Source organism: Rattus norvegicus, chromosome 18 (assembly GCF_036323735.1).
Source record: "Rattus norvegicus strain BN/NHsdMcwi chromosome 18, GRCr8, whole genome shotgun sequence".
NCBI lineage: Eukaryota > Metazoa > Chordata > Mammalia > Rodentia > Muridae > Rattus > Rattus norvegicus.
The window spans coordinates 21,359,064-21,360,741 of record NC_086036.1 but is presented as its reverse complement, the minus strand read 5'-3'; the positions used below and the strand labels follow the sequence as shown (position 1 = coordinate 21,360,741).

Genomic DNA, 1,678 nt, shown 5'->3' with positions numbered 1-1,678 from the left:
CACTCTGGTGCAATGGCAAAAAAAGGAATTAAAAAAAATAGAAGAAAGAAAGAAAAGCACACCACAACACAAGGAAGAATTAAGTCCTGAGTGACTGGCTCCATCACACCCACCCTCTCCACCCTAAAATGGCACAAAAGAAATAGCTACCCACACCCTAAAGACTACTTTTGGTGTAAAACAGGTAACCGATGGGCTAGGACCGGAACAGGGCACGATGGGAACAGGGCGTGACCATCTGTCTAAAAAAACAAAAACAAACAAACAAACAAACAAAAAAAAACCCGTCCCTTTCATGTAGGTGTGTACATACTTCAGAGCAGACAGGATCCGGACACTGGGTTCGATGTTGAGGAATTCATAATTTCATGTGTGGACTGGATACAGATTTACAAAGGGTCCACACGTTCCCAGCTTCCACTTGCAGCCTGGCATCTCTAGAGAAACTCCTCCCCGACCCACGCCTACAGCTAAAAAGGACCCTTCCTGGAATGGGGTTTTGGCTGTAGCTCTGAAATGGCAAACACCTTAGTGGTCATCCTTAGCCTGGAGGTCTAACGTGGTATTGATCAACTCTTGTATCCCCGACACATAGCATTAAAAGGTACACCAAATTCTGAAGGTAGCTATGCTGCAAAAGAGTTTAAAATTAACGATTGTACAATATTCATTTATGCTTGAAATTCCAGTCCTAAACCAAGCTTGTGGCTGCCCGCATTGACGTTCTTGCCATCCAGCAGGGCTGACAGCGTCAGTTTGATACCTGATTTTAGGGTCTGAGTGTACCCTAAGCCAGTTAGACTGGAGTTGTTCACTTTGGCCGAAAAGCAGGCATCAGGGTCGACCTGATACTTGGTTGCTATTCCAAAGCGAGTGTTACTGTTTCCTGCGGTCCAGGCGAGATTGACAGCAGTCTCCAACTTCTTGTTCACCTTCTGGTAAATGGAGCCACCAAACTCCGTCCCATCATTCACATTAGTATAAAGCTGGAATTCGTCCGTCTTGTAGCCAACTGCAAAGTTGTTCTGGGTCACTCGGGACTTCGAGGTCTCAAAATTCATCGGGTAGCCAGCCAGCCAACCTTCATAGCCAAGCACCAGAGCACCCCGGATTGAGGGCCCAGCAATGTCAAAGTTCACATCACAGCCCAGGTTGATATGCTCCCTCTTGTACCCTGTCTTGATTTTAACATTTTTTCCCCAGTGTTAGGCGAGAAAGATGAATCAAAGGTCAGCTTCAGTCCACGAGCAAGCTGGTCTTCCACAGTGATCTCAGTGCCCAGGGTGTTGTCTGTGTCCCACTTCTCAGTAAACGTCAGCCCATACTCGGTCCATCTGTACTTGGTTTCCAGACTGCCGTCCACTTTGGTGGTCTCCATGTTGGCAGAACCTGAGCTAGTAAATTCCAATCCATTCTCGGACTTCGGTTTCAAATCAAGTTTTATTAAGCCAAAACCGTAGCCCTTGGTGAACACATCCTTGGCGGACTTGCCAAGATGAGCATATGTGGCAGGCACAGCCATGTTCTCGGAGGCGGTGACGGCGGGAGCCCAGAAGTTCTTTTCTTGTTGAGAATTATTTTGCTATCCTTGGTTTTTCGTTATTCCTGATAAGTTTGAGAGTTGCTGCTTCTATCTCTGTGAAGAATTGAATTGGGATTTTGATAGAGATTGCATTGT

At 46.3% G+C, this 1,678-nt stretch overlaps 1 pseudogene; it reads right to left on the bottom strand.

The window, feature by feature from the left end:
- Window positions 1–671: 671 nt before the first annotated feature.
- Window positions 672–1,543, bottom strand: Vdac1-ps10 (voltage-dependent anion channel 1, pseudogene 10; annotated as a pseudogene).
- Window positions 1,544–1,678: the final 135 nt, after the last annotated feature.